Here is a 17607-nt window from a genome sequence, read left to right on the forward strand (position 1 = left end):
TTGCCTGAAGATGCAAATACCGTATTTTTTGCTCTATAAGACTCACCTTTTCCCTCCTAAAAAGTAAGGGGAAATGTGTGTGCATCTTATGGAGTGAATGCAGGCTGCGCAGTTATCCCAGAAGCCAGAACAGCAAGAGGGATTGCTGCTTTCACTGCACAGCGATCCCTCTTGCTGTTCTGGCTTCTGAGATTCAGAATATTTTTTTTCTTGTTTTCCTCCTCCAAAAACTAGGTGTGTCTTGTGGCCTGCTGCGTCTTATAGAGCGAAAAATACGGTATGTGTCAGGAAGAAACCGCATCCCCAAAGTCTCATCTCCAAAATCACATTGTACATCGTCCTGTCTGCTCAGTCCCTGAGCTTCCCCTGACCTGTGTTGATCAGGGAACATTTGGAGGGGGCGTTTACATTTTCACTTGACTGTGTGAACTTCCTCTGAGATGGCGGACCCTGAGCCACTCTACTTGTGTTCCAGGTGAACACAAGAAAAGTCACTGCAGACCTTTCCTCCATCGCTGGAGGCAACATGCTTCTGAAGACCAGTTACAGTGGTACCTCGCAAGACGAATGCCTCTCAAGACAAAAAACTCGCTAGACGAAAGGGTTTTTTTGTTTTTTTAGCTGCTTCGCAAGACGATTTTCCCTATGGGCTTGCTTCGCAAGTTTGTTTCCTTTTTCTTAATACGGTTGCGACTTGACTTCAAGGAGCAACTCATAGAACGCGGTGTGGTAGCCTTTTTTGAGGTTTTTAAAGACTTTGGTATTTTTGAAGCTTTTCCAAAACTTTCCCAACACCGTGCTTCGCAAGACGAAAAAATCGCAAGACGACAAAACTCGCGGAACGAATTAATTTCGTCTTGCGAGGCACCACTGTACCAGAAACCGCAACAGTACGGTTGCCCTCAAGTCCTGCTTGGTTGGCCAGTCTGAGAACAGAGAGCTGGACTGGTTGGGCCCATAGCCTCATCCAGTAAGACTCTTCTTGCGTTTCCAGCTCAACCCAAGAAGGTGGTGTCCATGGGGATGGATGTGCCCATGAAGCTTAGAGCAGGGCTTTCTGATCATTGGCCATGCTGGCTGGGGATGATGGGAGCTTGAATCCAACAATATGTGGCTCCCAAACTCCTGCCCTAAAACACACACACACACAAGCAGTTTGAACCAGGGCTTGCTAAGCTTGTCGAAGGCGCAACGTACATATGGAATCTCCTGCCCGGTAGAAATCATCCTTCAACTAGAACATCATTTCATTTAGCTGAACAGCTTTGAGCTGCACTTGGGGCCTGTAAACTTAGGCTCTCGACGGCTTGATGAATTCAGCAATACTTACTCTGCTCGCCCACCCCTAGTATTAAATTACACCCAGCAAGCGGGCTGCCAGTTGGAAACCATAAGCTTGTCCAAGTGCCATAATTAAAGGATTTACATTTTGCTTCCCTTAAGGAAGCAGCCTTCAAGGTACAGGGGTCTTTCCTAGAGATCGAAGCAGTTAAAAGAACCTTTTTCATGCTGGCTGCATCCAGTGACCTTTAATGTTTTGCTTCGGAATACAGGGCTCTTTTTTTATTATTTTAACCCAGCTGCAAGTCTTGTGTGTTCAGCAACAAGATGATTCCTGCCCTTTTACAGCACAGAAAAGGCATTCTGTGCCCCTTTCCCATAGAAGCGGGTCTGCACATGCCTTCCCTACCCCCTTGCTGAAACCTTTAGAAACACAGCGTACGGCTTGTTTTCTCCTTTCACTTGACGGAGACAGACCTCCTGCCCTCGGTGATGAGTCAACACAGCTGGAATTCAACACAGAACACAATTCTGTGAAAGATCCACACTATGTTCTCCCTGTAAGGAGGTTCTGCCGTCGCTTCTCTTCCAGTTTCACTGTCTGTCAACAATTATTCGCTTCTATTCCAAGCCTGCTTCTTTTTCAGACTTGGGGCTGGAGCAGACATAACACTCTTGAAACAATGGTTAAGGGATTGGGCTGCAAGAGCATGCGCTTCCTTTGCCCCTAATCTCTCCCCCACAGAAATCCCCATTGTGAGTCCTAATCAAGGCTAAAACCTGAACTTGACCCTAGTTAAATGCTAACCAGGATGTCCGCTAGAGGCAGTTTTTCCTCAGTCGTAACCATGGTTAATTGATCAGGAATGCCTTACTCATTCATTCCCCCTTTTTTCGCACATGAACTCCTTGTCAATTTAACCACTGTGTAGTGTTACATGTGCCCTGAGATTCACGCCAACCACAATTAGCTTGAAAAGAAGATCTGAAGCTGGTTCACAAACCATGGTTAGAATTGGCCTTGGTGCTGACATAACACCACACCGTGGCTAAAAGGAAGAGGAAATTATCATGGGAAAGGAGAGCATTTGGGAGAAAGAGGCTACCGTCAGAGGAGTCTGCTTCCAATTACTGTACAGTACTGTGCTTATTTAACTGAATCAGAGAATTGGCATTACCTGCAACAGGAACCATATTCTAAAATGGCGCATAAAGCCAAAATTGCATATAGTCAAGACACATCGGATACAACGGCAGGTGAAACTGTCAAAGTTTTTTCCAGCCACTTTTTAATTTTTTTGTCAAGCACATAAAGCTGAGTGCACACAAGTTAAACGTGCGTACATTGCGGGTCTACTACATATGCAGATGACTGTCTCATCTAAGGCTTTATAGAACCTTTATGTTAAATAATAACACAACTCACAGGTGGGGGGAAAGCCTTCATTGGCCAACTTTCATTTTTACATATCTGTTTCATTTGTAAAGGGAATCCTTGCAGGAGTTAATACTTTACTGTTCCTTCGGAGTTGCACTGTACTTTTGTACTTTTGCCCTTCCAGGCTGTGATGTTCTTTCTTTTTGTTACGATTGTACTTCTTCTTAACAAAATCAATTCTTAAAATTATTTTAAAAAGAAGAAGAAGAGAGAAATGCTTGTGCTGACAGAACAACCCAGAGCTATTAAGTGCAGCGCATCTGCAAAGTAAAAAACCACAAATAGACAAAGTGGATGTGCATCTATATCCATGCCTGTACACACAAGTGAATACATGCATGTGTGTATGCTGCTCACACATGCACAGTGTATTTTATTTCCGATAATGCAGAGACCACTAAAAAACTTTGATTAAAAACAGAACAAGGTATAAAACAACACGGAGAAAATTCACAAATGTGAAAGACCTACAAAATCAGAATAAAAGGAAACGTTAACCCCTTCCCCCAAAGGCTTGCCTGAATAAATACATTTTTCACATGCACTGAAAATGATTGGTGAAGGTGCAGGTCATATATTTTGTATGTGTGTGTGTCTGTCTGTAATCTTGCTTACCATGATTCATTGAGGAGATGCACCGGATTGAACCCAGCCAACAGGAGGGACGGCAACCATTCTTTGTGCTTGTCTCCTGCAAGAATTGCATTCTTCGTAAATTCCGTCCGGTGCTCTCTGCGTGGAAGCTTACAGCCTCGCTTCAAGAAATGTTGAAATAAGGAGAACCTTCCATCATGCAGACAGAGGCCTAAATCTGCTTCGGAAAGCGTGATCCCATACTTCAGAAGAATGAGGATTAAGCCAGACCTGCAACCAATGTTCAAAAAACACACATTTGTCAATGCAGTTTTGTTTTTCAAAATGTCTGCACTTGAACACCAAAAGGCCTACAGAGGAACAACTGCAAATCACACTGGGGTGTTGTTTGAGGGTGAGTGGTTGCTGTTTGGTTTTCGTATCTATATTTTAGGTGTTGTGATTCATATGGGAATTGTTCAGCTTGGTTGTGTATTTTTTGATGTTTTATCAATTGCATATTACTACTTTTATTATTTTTGAATTACGGTGCTGGAGGAGATTCTTGAGAGTCCCATGGACTGCAAGAAGACCAAACCGATCCATTCTGAAGGAAATCAGCCCTGAGTGCTCACTGGAAGGACAGATCCTGAAGCTGAGGCTCCAATACTTTGGCCACCTCATAAGAAGAGAAAACTCTCTGGAAAAGACCCTGATGTTGGGAAAGATGGAGGGCACAAGGAGAAGGGGACAGCAGAGTACAAGATGGTTGGACAGTGTTCTCGAAGCTACCAACATGAGTTTGACCAAACTGCAGGAGGCAGTGGAAGACAGGAGTGCCTGGCGCGCTCTGGTCCATGGGGTCACGAAGAGTCGGACACGAATAAACGACTAAACAACAACAACAACTTTTATTATGTTGCAGTTATGTATTCCCCCCCCCCCCATGTTGTAAGCCACCTTGAGCATGGTTTGAAATGTGGGAAAGCAGCATACAAATAAAATCATGTGTGCATATGCTCCCCTGCAACCACACATTTCATGAGAAGATCCACAGAGGTGGGCAAACTGTCTGAGAAGGCAGATCCTCAATCTGAGGAAGCCCTGGGTCCCCCACAACACTTTGAAAACTGCTGACTTCCTTGATATAACAGCGAAGTTCTAATAGTATTTCTTGAATCTGCGACAAGCCATGTTAATCTTGCCAGACGTAAGCTACTTCCATTAGTATGGGAAACTGGTTAAACTGCAAGTACGTCCTTCTTTATAAACTGGGATAATGTCTTTCTCACTGGTTACCCTCCTGTTTCTTCTTCAGCATCTAGTTATATTACTGGAAGTTTAAATAGCTTTTGAAACTACAGTGGTACCTCTGGTTACGAAAAGGATCTGTTCCGGAGGCCTGTTTGCAACATGAAAATAGCGCAACCTGAAGTGCGGTATCTGCACAGGTGTGCGGCATGATTTGGTGTTTGTGCGCATGCGTGAAGTGCGATTTAGCGCTTCTGCGCATGCCCGAGCGGCGAAACCTGGAAGTAACCCTTTCCGGTACTTCCGGGTCGCCGTGGGATGTAACCTGAAAGAACATAACATGAAGCAAATGTAACATGAGGTATGACTGTAAGCAGAAAGGAAGAAAGTAAAAAGCACTGAAAGCATCCAGGTTTTGAAAACATGAGTTGGTTCGTGCATAGTGCAAGGCCAAACCATGGGTTACTGCTAATATGTGAGCATGCGAGTTCCTAGAGAGGAGACTGCAGCCATTTTGTTCTTCCTCCAGTCCTGCTGCTGCTGCTGCTGCGAGCTAAACAATGGTTTGGCTTATAGCCTCATCTGAATCTGGGCTTCTGGTTTGTCTGCTCCAGACAAACCACAAGCTGTAAGCCGAAGGAAAAAAACCTTGGTTATAAGCCTTGGTTATTGTCTGGAGCAGAAGAAACCGCAAGCCTGCTCAGCCAAACCATGGCTTAGCTCACAGCAATGCAGCAGACACAGAGGAAGAGCAAAGCGGCTGCAATCTTGTCTCCAGGAGTCCACATAATTTGGGCTTAGGGTTGTATGTTTGATCCGTCTCTACGTAAAAAGAATTTGTTTTTGGAAAACCAAGTCTCTTGTAACTTATGTAGGACAGTTCCCTGAGGCTGCCTAGACAGTTTCCCCTGTTACTTCTACCAAGGTTGTTAATTATCACAATTTCATAAAAAGAATATCTGCAGAGTGATGCCTTCCTGAATGCTCAAGGTGAGTTATGATAAAAGCAAAAACATCTCAAGAGAGACCATTAGAACGAAATTCAAAATAGGTAAAATATTAACATTAGCAAATGCTAACAGGAAAAAAAACCCAACCTTTGCCACACCAAACAGGGCTTATAACTAGGGTTTTAAAAGAAATCCAGTTTATCTGATTTGTTTTTTTAGGGTTCATCAGAAGTCATTGCAATAAGACCGACAAAGGCAAGAATGATACAAATACACAATAAAATATGGCAAAGGACTTTAAGACCAGTAACAGATACACATATCACGTTTGAGAAACTCTGGACTGATAAATGCATTTCTGTTTTAACGCATTTCAGAATTTCTCCTTTCCTGTAAGCTGGAAGAAGGGGGAAATCAAACTGCGTCAACAAGCATTCCTCCTGCACCCTCTGTGCGTAATATAGAAAGGAAACCCCAGCAGAATCCATGCTAATAACATTATCTTCTTTTTTTAAAAGGAAAATAAGAGATTGATATTAGGAGAGAATCAAGCAGCCATTTCAAGCAGGAGATGGGTGGGGAGGAGAGAGAGAGAGTTCTATGCTAATTAAGAATATACTTGACTCAATTACAAAATCATGTCAAGTTCCCTAGAGACAGAGATTGCTGATAAAGACCCTTTGAAAGCAAGGAAATTAGACTGAATGTGTGTTCGACAAGCCTCTGCTTCAAAGAGGAAAACTTCCCCAAGGAAATCCTTGCCAGGTTCTTTGGATACGACCCAGAACTGGTATACACCAGGCAGAAGTGCAATTCTGTGGCCGCCTGTTCATCAGGAAGCCTCGTGGATTTAATTGGGCTTACTCCCAGGTTAGTGTTTACACACTTGCAGCCTGAGAGGAAACCCCTGTTTTTAAAAGAAAGCCCTAGAGCAGGAATAGCCAGTGTAGTTCTTTCCAGATGTTGCAGGACCACAGATCCTATCAACCTTGACTATTCTCCATGCTGATCAAAGCTGAAGGTCAACAGCATCTGGAAGGTACCACGTTGGTTAAACCTGCTGGGGGCGCATGCGGAATTCCAGCACCGAAGTTCAAAAAGTCTATACGTGAGTTTAGCTCTACAGAGGGGGGAAGACAGCTTCATATATTACACAGCAATATGGAACACAGTAAGTTACCTTGCCAACAAAGGTCCGTATAGTAAAAGCTATGGTTTTCCCAGTAGTGATGTATGGAAGTGAGAGCTGGACCATAAAGAAGGGTGATCGCTGAAGAATTGATGCTTTTGAATTATGGTGCTGGAGGAGACTCTGGAGAGTCCCATGGACTGCAAGAAGATCAAACCTATCCATTCTTAAGGAAATCAGCCCTGAGTGCTCACTGGAAGGACAGATCCTGAAGCTGAGGCTCCAATACTTTGGCCACCTCATGAGAAGAGAAGACTCCCTGGAAAGGACCCTGATGGGAAAGATTGAGGGCACAAGAAGAAGGGGACGACAGAGGACGAGATGGTTGGACAGTGTTCTCAAAGCTACAAACATGAGCCTGACCAAACTGGGGGAGGCAGTGGAAAACAGGAGTGCCTGGCGTGCTCTGGTCCATGGGGTCACGAAGAGTCGGACACGACTAAACGACTAAACAACAACAACAAGTTATTTTATGTCAGGTTCTGAGCGATCACTGCCACAGACTTTTTGTCCACCCTCTCCTGCCAGTTCCTGCTGATACCTACCCCTTTTGGAAAGCCAAGGGCATGGGTGACCTGCAGCCAAAGACTGGACAAGCCTGGGCATCTGGGCTGTAACCTTCCTTAAGCAATAATTCCAAGCAATCTTCATGACCGCCTAGGACTGCAGAGTAGACAGGGCTCACTTTGCCTTCGGCGCTGCCACAGAGCCGGTCAGTAACGGGCACGAGCAAGCGTAGTATACTAAGGATATGAAAAGTGCTTGTTATTGCTACAGGTTTCAGTGCAAGAGCAAAATCTTTCCTGGCGCTTTAAAAACCAGCAACCCAACTTAACCACCTTTCAGTGTTACATACCGTATTTTTCGCTCTATAAGACGCACTAAACCACAAGACGCACCTAGTTTTTGGAGGAGGAAAACAAGAAAAAAATATTCTGAAAGTCAGAAGCCAGAACAGCAAGAGGGATCGCTGCGCAGTGAAAGCAGCAATCCCTCTTGCTGTTCTGGCTTCTGTGATAGCTGCACAGCCTGCCTTTGCTCCATAAGACACACACACATTTCCCCTTACTTTTTAGGAGAGAAAAAGTGAGTCTTATAGAGCAAAAAATACGGTAAATATTAAAACAGTGATTCCAGGGTTTAAAACAGGTTGATCCTTAATGGATTGCGGGGGGGGGGGGGGAGGATCGCACATTTGTACATTACTTTAAAATATAGCGTTGAAATTAAAATGCAGTTAAATCTTGGTTTACATAGATTTGAAGGGCAATCCAAACCTAAGATCTACCTGGATGAGAGACTTTGCATTCAGCAAATTTGCTGGCTGAGTCAAGGCTCCGCCAGGGCTGCGCCAGCACATGTCCCTAATGCCAGTTCAGCAAGCGATACACTGATGTAAGCCCCGCATCCCAGCTCAAGTGGGGTTCTGGTCTCTGAGCCAGTGGAACTTCCTGCCCCTGGACCTTTGGATCGGCAAACCCAAGAGGCTCAATGATTTAGACCACAGCGCCACCCGCGTCCCTACATTCGAATCTCTGCAGCGGAGTGAGCTCCCGTTGCTCTGTCCCAGCTCCTGCCAACCTAAGCAGTTTGAAAGCACGCCAGTGCAAGTAGATAAATAGGTACCACTGCAGCAGGGAGGTAAATGGTGTTTCCGTGCGCTCTGGTTTCCAGCAGTGTTCCACTGCGCCAAAAGCAGTTTAGTCATGCTGGCCACATGACCCAGAATGCTATCTGCGAACAAACGCCAGCTCCCTCGGCCTGAAAAGCGAGATTAGCGCCACAGCCCCATAGTCGCCTTTGACTGGACTTAACCGTCCAGGGGTCCTTTACCTTCCTACCCCTGGAGTACAAGGTTAAGTCTAGTGACAACTTCGTTTGCTTGAAAATTGGAGCAGCGTCTTCTAGAACCTACTTGCTGTGCCCCATTTCTGCTGCAGCGTGGATAGGTAACTGCCACTCATCTTCATTGCAGTACAGGTTTGGATCTGCTCCGCTGGATAACAACAGCTCCGTGCATTCATCATTGCCCTCCTGTGCAGCGATGAATAACGGAGTGGCCCGATCCTTGGCTTTACAGTTGACGTTTGCTCCTGATAGGCAACAGAGAACCCAGTAATTAATGAATAAGAGAGGAGGTTAAAGCCCAGCGCTCTGCACGTTGCAAACATTCCTGCCATTCAATAGGACCGCTGTAAATTAACGTATTTTTCGCCCTATAGGACACACTTTTTCCCCTCCAAAAATGAAGGGGAAATCTGTGTGTGTCCTATGGGGCGAATGCAGGCTTTCGCTGAAGCCTGGAGAGCGAGGGGGGTCGGTGCGCATGGACCCCTATTGCTCTCCAGGCTTCAGGAAGCTATCCGCAAGCCTTGGGAGCTCCGCGGGAGTTCCCGTCGGGCTCCCAAGGCTTGCGGATAGCAGCCTGCATCCCGAAGCCTGGGGCGCGCTGCACAGCACGCCCCGGGCATTGTGCAGATATTGGGCAGCCCCACAAGCTCGGGGGACAGCGGGGAGGCGGAGCGCCGCCATGGGAACCCTTTACAAAGTATCTGAAGACACAACAAAGCGAACTGGACTCCTTGGCTGACTTTGAATAAACATTCACAAACTTTTTATTGATAACAATCAGCTAAATAGTTTAAGGATGTATACAACTTTGTAACATGCAGAAAACAGCAGTCTCAGAGAAACCAAAGACTGGAACTGAGGGAAGTCGGGGGGTGGGGGCGGGTGGGTTTTGTGTGGGAGCGGGGGAGGGAAGAAAAATTGGGGGGGGGGAACAAGGATGATATGTTTTTGGATAATATGTCTTGTTTTAATTTTGAATTAAAAAAACTAAAAAAAAAAGAATGCTCAAAAGCAGACTATGACATTAACAAATATCCCCTCAATATCTGATCATCAGAGATACACTGCCTACAAATGTGGAGGTTTCATTACAACTTCCCCGGCCCTTCAGTCATCACCAGGGGCCGTTCTCTGTGTGCCTCCTTTGAGAGAGGTACAGAAGGTGGCAATGCAATAACGAGTCCCCCCCCCCCCCAGTAGTGGTTCTCCATTTGTGGAATGCTCTCCCAAGGGAAAAACACCTGGCATCAACATGGTCAGCTTTCAGACACCAGCTTTAAGACTACCTTTCTTGCCCAAGCTTCTTAACGTTGAATTGCACCTTGAAATGACTCTGGCCTTTACTATGGTACTCATTTTCCCGTGGAGAGGGGTTAGATCTGTTCTTTCTAGAGCATTATTGGTCATATGGGTTTTTTTAGGAATTTGGTCTTATATTTCTTGTTCTTTAAGATTGTAGTCAACATCGTGTTACGCATGTCAGTCCATCAGTGCCCAGATTTCTCCCTCTGCAATAGAACACTCTTCTATTCTCAACTCTTCTCTTCTCTTCTCTTCTCTTCTCCTCTTATCACTTGCCCCCTAAACCTGTATTTCTAGAGAGCCAGTGTGGTGTAGTGGTTAAGAGCGGTAGTCTCGTAATCTGGGGAACCGGGTTCGCTTCCCTGCTCCTCCACATGCAGCTGCTGGGTGACCTTGGGCTAGTCACACTTCTCTGAAGTCTCTCGGCCTCACTCACCTCACAGAGTGTTTGTTGTGGGGGAGGAAGGGAAAGGAGAATGTTAGCCGCTTTGAGACTCCTTAAAGGGAGTGAAAGGCGGGATATCAAATCCAAACTCTTCTTCTTCTTCTTCTATTATTGGTCATATGGGTTTTTTTAGGAATTTGGTCTTATATTTATTGTTCTTTAAGATTGTAGTCAACATCGTGTTACGCATGTCAGTCCATCAGTGCCCAGATTTCTCCCTCTGCAATAGAACACTTTTCTATTCTCAACTCTTCTCTTCTCCTCTTATCACTTGCCCCCTAAACCTGTTCTGGGGGGGGGGTTACCCCAAATCCTCCAGAGCAGATTTGGGGATGATGCAGACATGCACAGGTGAGGAGAGAAGGGATACCTGGTTACACTATAGCTAATCCTTGCATTAGTGCAACGTTTTAGTTAAATGCCGTCATTATTTTTTAAACCATTTTGCATTTTAAAGATAAAGGTAAAGGGACCCCTGACCATTAGGTCCAGTCGTGACCGACTCTGGGGTTGCGGCGCTCATCTCGCTTTATTGGCCGAGGGAGCCGGTGTACAGCTTCCGGGTCATGTGGCCAGCATGACCAAGTCGCTTCTGGCGAACCAGAGCTGCGCACAAAAATGCTGTATACCTTCCCGCCGGAGTGGTACCTATTTATCTACTTGCACTTAGGGGTGCTTTCGAACTGCTAGGTGGGCAGGAGCAGGGACCGAGCAACGGGAGCTCACCCCGTCGCGGGGAATCGAACCGCCGACCTTCTGATCAGCAAGTCCTAGGCTCTGTGGTTTAACCCACAGCGCCACCCGCGTCCCTAGTTTTGCATTTTATGGAGATGTAAATCTATTACTTTTCTTTTTATAATGCAACAAAATAACAACAACAACAAATCCCTCCATAAATTTCTTTTAAATCTTTTAAAAGCTATCTAAGCTACAGGTCTCTGCTACGACCTGCAGCAGGTGCTCTAACCCTGAGCTCCAGCTCTTCTCCTTGAAACATTCACTTTGTTAATAAGCCACTTCTATTGAACAATAGCAATACTGTTATTCACCCCCCCCAGCTTACACGAAGGAAATCTGCTGAAAGACAGCAGCTTCACAGAAACAGAAAAGGGTTACCGTATGATATAAGTATCCTTAAACTTTCCAGCTTCCCATACTGTGCAGCAACAAATAAAGGGGTGATCCCAAAATCATCCACACATTCTTTTTCGGCTCATTTGTCGAGGAGTAATTTCAATATCTCCGGGTAGTTCTGAAAGTGGGTAAAAAAGGAGTTCGTTGTTGTTAAAAACAGAGTGAGATCTCGACGTGTATTTGCATTGAGTACCGTGCCGTTGTTCGTGGTTCCCAGCGCTTAGTAGTGTCTCCCTCCCTCGACCACTCTGTACGTTCCGAAAATAGGGATGTAGGAGAAATTTAGTTCAGTACATATTTAAAGCCTAATCTGTCAAAGTCACGGGATTCTGCAAGGCCCAGCCCAGAACGTCCGCTGCTCTAGCAGTTCAGAGAGCATTCTGTGCCAAAGAACTTGGGAGGTTAGCTTGGGCAGGGAACTGCAGACAATAAAACTCTCCAAGCTTGTATTTTACCTTTTAAATACTGAAACTCGTCTGCCTGTTGTTTGAGGAGCCCCAGTGCATCGGGACAAAAGAATTATTTCAAGCAAATTAATGTTCAACAACAGATTTATCACCCATGTTATGCCTGATCATTTCTTAAAACACGTGTAATACTTTAAATATTTTAACATGCTCGCTGTGTTTAACGCTCGGCACAATTCCTGCCGTATTCAGAACGATCATTTGCATTTAAACTAACTTTTCTGCACCCGGCTGTCATAAATCACCAAAAGGAACAGCATGCAAAGACTACACAAAGCTGCCATTTTAAGAGAGAGAGGGAGAAAGAGTAAAACTTTATTTATATGGAAATGAAATTATGGATTTATAGATTACCTGAAAAGCAGCTTGGTGCAGAGAATTCCATTCAGACCAACAGTGGGGACCATTAATATTTGCTCCTTGTTGAAGGAGAAGCTTTATCACGTCAACGTGTCCATTTTGAACAGCTATAAACAGAGGGTTAAAAACCATTATTCTTATCAGCTACACCACATACGTTCATCTTAATCGACACCATCATCAGAATGCTGTTTTCCATCCGCTACTGAAGTCAGAATTAATTCTCTTAAGTAGTCGTGCAGCACTGCACAACCCTCAACTTCCCTGCATAAAAAGGAAATGTAAAAAAAAAAATCATTTCCAAGAGATGTCTGCTTTGGAGGCAAAAGATTTGCAACTTCCTAGGCAGCCAGTGAACTGTACATTATCAGCTTTCATCATATGGTGAAGACACACCTCTTTACCCTGGCCTTTTGACATTTGAAATATGTACCGTATTTTTCTGTGTATAACACGCCCCCCTGTATAAGATGCCCCCTATTTTGGGGGACTCAAAATTAAGAAAATGGGGGGAGGTTGCCCCCGTGTATAAGACTACCCCCCTTTTTAGCATTATTTTTAGTAAAAAAACCCTAGTCTTATACACGGAAAAATACAGTATATTTAAGACTCACTCTTGCTGTGCATGTTATCTGTTTTTAATGTTGTGTTTTACACTGGCAATCCACCCTAGGACCTTGTGGTGAAGGGTAGGTAATAAATACAGAAACAACAAGAATAACAATGACAGAAGAACAACAACAACATGGAAGTGTTGAGCTCAACATATTTCATTCACCATCCTCCTCTTGTGCACAAGGATGAGATCAGAACCTTTTGCTACCACTTTTAAAACAATCTGTTCCACTTTACCTCCAAACTCGGGAAACTGTGGTTTGTTTGAGCAGGCCAGGGTCTGAAACCACTTCTTGATCCTGGTTTTCTTCCAACAAACCACAGTTCCTCACGTTCAGGTGTAATGGGAAATGGTGCTTAATTTTAAAGTGGAAACAAAAGCTTTTGGTGCCTTCCTTATGGCTATGCAGTGCCGGATTTACGTATAAGCTAAACAAGCTATAGCTTAGGGCCCCACTCTCTTGGGACCCCCCAAAAAAATTTAAAGGAAAAAAAACTGGACGTACATTTCCAAAATATAAGATAAAAAACAAATAAAATAAAACCTACATACAGCAACAGTGTTTTTTTTTGTGTAGGCTCCTATGATGTAAGTAATGGGGAGCCTTGTAGCCAGCTCCCTGAAATATCACTGGTTTGCTCATTTCTATATATAGGGTGCCTGCATTCTACATGTGCAACTGGCTTTAGATACCTATTAGGTCCATAAATTAGCATATAGCATATATTCAACACACACAAAAATGACAATTTGTTGCTGACAAAGGACAGCTGGACATATAAAGGGCCCCATTACCTTCAGTAGCTTAGGGCCTCATCAAACGTAAATCTGGCCCTGTGGCTATGTAAGGAAGAGGGAAGGGAAATGGGCAAGCCGGAGGCTTGGGCAGTAAGAAGAAACCATGGTTTCCTGTTACAGCCCAACTGGTCCATCATCCTCTGCTTCTGTGGCCCATGGAGAAGATGAAGGTGGTGGAACCTGAGAGCTGACAGGTGTTTTGGGGACCTTCGGTCCTTGGTCAGGAGTGCCCAGATGTGATGGTTCCCCAGGCTCACGGACAGCCTTGACTGGAGGGTCCTGTTCCCCTTGCTGCTCATCTGAGGAGACCTCGGGTTCAAGGTCTGGGCAGGGCTAACCCCTGGTGCATAACTGTCATTTCCTAATTTTGACGAAATTAAAAGACACCTGCTTCTTGGGAGAAAACCAATGACAAACCTAGACAGCATCTTAAAAAGCAGAGACATCACCTTGCCAACAAAGGTCCATATAGTTAAAGCTATGGTTTTCCCAGTGGTGATGTATGGAAGTGAGAGCTGGACCATAAAGAAGGCTGATCGCCGAAGAATTTATGCTTTTGAATTATGGTGCTGGAGGAGACTCTGGAGAGTCCCATGGACTGCAAGGAGACCAAACCTTTCCATTCTGAAGGAAATCAGCCCTGAGTGCTCACTGGAAGGACAGATCCTGAAGCTGAGGCTCCAATACTTTGGCCACCTCATGAGAAGAGAAGCCTCCCTGGAAAAGACCCTGATGTTGGGAAAGATGGAGGGCACAAGGAGAAGGGGACGACAGAAGACGAGATGGTTGGACAGTGTTCTCGAAGCTACCAGCATGAGTCTGACCAAACTGCGGGAGGCAGTGAAACACAGGAGTGCCTGGCGTGCTCTGGTCCATGGGGTCACGAAGTGTCGGACACGACTAAACGACTAAACAACAATTTTTACCACTGCTGGATTTTAACAACCACAAAGCTGAAGAAGGGGCACGTCATCAGCTTATCTCTCTCAGCAGATTCCCCATCTCCATGAGAAGAAATGTGATCGGTTTTCCTTCGCTCCCAGGCGACTTTGGAAACATCAGAGTCGTGTCCAATCATTTTCCGCGGCTTCATCGGCAGCTTAAGCCCACCTTTTACAGATGGCAGACACAATGACAGTCTCTCCTGTAACTTTTTTTTTTTTTTTTTTTTGGTAGAATATGTAAACCTGGCTCGAGGAGCGAGGATTTCTTTAACATTTTACTTCAGTAGTCTTTCGCTCCCAAGAGAAATCAAAAAGTCGGTCTGAAAAGGCCACAGGTAAGTAATAAAAATAAAAATCAATGTGTGTCTGACAGCACTGTAAACTAAAACTTCAAGGTGGGGGGGGGTAGGAAAGCTGTGATAAATAACATGAAAGAAATTGTGGGTTATGCCCTCCCAACTGCAGCATTAACTGTGCTATTAGGTTTTGTGAAATACTGTGTTAAATCGGAATTCTAGGAATAGGACGAAAACTTATTGATAGCAGCAAGGATGATGCGGGGGCAGGGGGAGAGATGTAATTCTAAGAGTGGTCAAACAATAAATAACATTAACAGAGCAGAGCATTAGAAGTACAGCATAAATCATATAATACAATTAACAAGTCATCAGCCAAACAATTACAATCTGTAAACCACTATTAACAAACCAGCAACTTAAAAAACAAGCTAAATATCACAATTACAGTGTTAAGCCATACTATAGGGTTAACAAATCAAAAAAGCATCTATAAAACAAAAGAGCAACTAAAATGTAAGTTTAACACTGCTCAGTTTATGCACGTACATTTCTCTCCCCCTGCATGACTCATAATTTTTCACTCTGTTCCCTTCATCAAAATACACACGCCCATCCATCGTACGGGATGACCCTGATCTCACAGAAATACCTACAACAGAGCCATAATTTAAAATCATTAGTTATTAAGTTAACTCTGCCCTTCCAACAAGTGTTTAATGCAATCAACAACAACAGCATTATTTTTTTTAGCAAAATTCAGTGTTATTCGTGAATAAAGCGATTTCCTTTACTTGGGTGTGGAAATATAGAAGACGACAGAAAGATGGAGTGTTAATCTATATAGCTCAGTATTTTCCATTGGGACTGGCAGTGGCTCTTTCTCAGTCATACCTGAAGACACCTGGGACTGAACCTTCTGAATAATAATAATAATAATAATAATAGAATGCAAAACATGTGCGCCGTCACTGAGTTACAGCCCTCCAGTCGCAAAGCTAGTTTGCTATTGGAAATAACAGCAATCTTTCATTTCTTTTTTTAAAAGAACAGATGTCCTTAAGACCAAAAAGTACTGGGAAAAGACAGAAGAGAAGAGGGGAACAAAATGTCTATTCTAGTTTTTTTTCCATGAAAATTAACTGAACAGGGTCGCCAACCCAGCACCCGTGGGTGCCATGTTGCCCATGAAAACTTCCAGGAGCCTTTAAAAGTTTAAAAGGCACAAGGAGATAGGATAATAGTATATTAAGGATGGAATAACAAATAAAGTGAATAACGCAACAATAACAAAAATAATAGTAGGTAAAGAAGATCGCACACGGGTGGAGGGAAGTACTGGGCTGTCGGGGAGGGAGGTGAAGAGATTAATTGAAATTGTTAAAGATTGGTATAGGATTTAAGAGATTTAAATTTTCATAAAGATTCTATAAGGAAAGCAGAAAGCAGCAAGAAATATCAAGTAAAGGTATCGGAGAGGAGATCAGTGTAAATGAAAACGTGAGACTTATGGTTTTGCTACATATGATTTTATTTTGGAGTTGTCTGTTTATTCTGGAGTTGTTTGTTGTAAAGAATGTATAATATGTGAATAAAATAATAAAGGATGTTTTTTTAAAAAAAAAAAGGAAGGGGGGGCGAACTTCCAAAAGTGTCCCTTGGCAGGAACGGCAAACTCTGAGCTTTTGTTTTAAAATAAGTCAGTCTCTAGTAAGCATAACCTTGTTGTGGGTGGTTGTCTCTCTAAGTTTGTGTTCTGCCAAATCTTCCCCATGCTGCCATTTTGTGTTTTGGCCTGTCTCTTCCATGGCAGCCATTTTGTGACCGGCGCCCCAGCACTCCCTCAAAATTCTGCCACAGACTCACACAACTACCCCTCTGGAAATAAAACATGATACGGCACACAGATTGAAGGCACTGCATATTTTTGTAACCCTGAATGAATTTTATAATCACTAATGCACAGACTTGTTAAAGACAGGTATTTCAACGGAACAGTCTCCGTGGAGGTATTTATTTGAAACAAAGGAAGGAAAGAAACTCAGAACATGCCACTTTTCTAAGCTTTTGCTTCTCTGATTCTTGAAATCTCACAGAACTGCCAAGCAGATTTCTTCTCCCTATTAAGCCAAGAATTTGCCTTGACTGTTCTCAACTTCCTCAGTGGACTTGACTCTTTTCATTGATCTATTAACTCTGCCTGCTTACAACCCAAAATCCCCACACATCAGGAGGTTAGAGAGTCAGAAATTCTTTGAAAACAGAATAGCAGCTGAGACATGAAAACAAAACAAAATCAAACAACAAAGCCAGGAATAGCAAAGAGACGTGAGACAGGATTTGCAGTGGCGCTCAAAAAGTAGTTTCTCCTAGGTCAACTGAAAGCCTGTGGCTTTTGCCTTGCTTTTTCACCAGAGCAGCAAATTTGAAAAAGAGGTTTCTCTTTCCAACAGACTTCTGTTGAGCCTTTTGAGAATATGCATACAAACAATTTTTCCGAAATACATGGTCTTTTCTTTTTCTTGGCCATACTTTATAGCCAAAAAACACCATCACATTTTTTTAAAAAACTGAGCATTAATAAAGATTGAGCTGGGGAGGGAGGTGTTTCTTTATTTTCTGTAATCTTAAGACAGAAAATGAAAAAGTGCATTTTAGTTTCTTTCAGTCTTTGATTCAGTTAACTGTATTTCGACGCCAGTTAGCGATTGA

The 17607-nt window shown here is 43.8% G+C and overlaps 1 protein-coding gene and 1 pseudogene across 2 annotated transcripts in view; both read right to left on the reverse strand.

Moving 5' to 3' along the window:
• LOC308474485 (proteasome activator complex subunit 4) overlaps positions 1–17607 on the reverse strand; it is a 201365-nt gene that overhangs the window by 116535 nt on the left and 67223 nt on the right. The window lies entirely within an intron of this gene.
• LOC308474559 (ankyrin repeat and SOCS box protein 3-like) overlaps positions 1–17607 on the reverse strand; it is a 38943-nt pseudogene that overhangs the window by 2874 nt on the left and 18462 nt on the right. The window contains exons 4-8 of the transcript XR_013991617.1: positions 12236–12348; positions 11397–11532; positions 8598–8775; positions 7228–7425; positions 3335–3583 (exon numbers count right to left, since the gene is read on the reverse strand). The product of XR_013991617.1 is annotated as an ankyrin repeat and SOCS box protein 3-like (transcript). The remainder of the gene's footprint in view (positions 1–3334; positions 3584–7227; positions 7426–8597; positions 8776–11396; positions 11533–12235; positions 12349–17607) is intronic.

This window comes from Podarcis pityusensis (genome assembly GCF_964106645.2).
Source record: "Podarcis pityusensis genome assembly, chromosome: 3".
In the NCBI taxonomy this organism is placed as follows: Eukaryota; Metazoa; Chordata; class Lepidosauria; order Squamata; family Lacertidae; genus Podarcis; species Podarcis pityusensis.